Below are 1,032 nucleotides of genomic sequence, written 5' to 3' on the forward strand. Positions count from 1 at the left end.
TCTCTCTTCCTCACATTGAAATTTCTTGGGGAAAAAATAGTCTTTGATATTTTCTCCCTTGTTCTAGTGCTTACTTTCCCCTTTTTGTCAAATGCATTGAGTGTGTGTGTGTGTGTGTGTGTGTGTGTGTGTGTGTGTGTGTACTTGTGCACGTACGCTTATATTGACCACGCTGGGACATCTGACACTAGATCACTTCTTTCTTCAAATCTCTCCATAGCTTCCATGACACCATGTTCTTTTCATTATCTTATCTCTCTGGCCCAATCTTCCTCTCTTTTTCCATGCTTACCTTATAAATGGTTGTTTTCCCCAGGACTCTATCATCAACCCTGCCTCCTTTGCAGGCTACACATTATCCTACAGTCCTTCTGCCCAAGTCTTCAGTGTCCATTTACATGGAAGGACTCTCAAACTGAATTCATCTATCCCAAAGCCCTGCTTAAAATTTTGCTTAGTTTTGCTATAGACTCCTTATATTTATCATATCGAAAATTTGACTCTTCATTTTACCCACAAAACACACTCCCCTTTCTTTTTTCCATATCTAAGTAATATCATTAAGTAGCACCATCATCCACTTGTTGCCAAAGCTAGAAAATGGAGTGTCATCCTTGACAACACCTTTTTGCTCACATTATCGAGATATTTAGATGGTCTTGAATTCTCAAAGATTCTACTTCTTATTACTTCTAAAATCTATGCCCGCCACTCCACTCCCATTGTCTCTTAGCTACGCTGTCAACATTCAATATTTCTTGCCAGGATTATGGGAGTTTCCTCCTAATGAATTCTCCCCACTTTACTCTCTAGTTGTGTGAGTCTATACTTCACAATTCTGCAGAGATGTCTCTTTAGCATACAAATCTGCTTAGATTATTTCTTTACTTACAATTTCCAATAACTCCTATGAATAAAACTCAGATTGCTTAGCCTGACTCAAGACTCTCATGAATGTGCCTCTGCCTGCCTTTCTATCTTCACTTCCTAGCATTCCCCTTTGTAAATCCTATGCAGTTTTCTGAACACATC

The sequence above is a fragment of the Pteropus alecto genome, unplaced genomic scaffold (assembly GCF_000325575.1).
Source record: "Pteropus alecto unplaced genomic scaffold, ASM32557v1 scaffold171, whole genome shotgun sequence".
NCBI classification, from domain to species: Eukaryota; Metazoa; Chordata; class Mammalia; order Chiroptera; family Pteropodidae; genus Pteropus; species Pteropus alecto.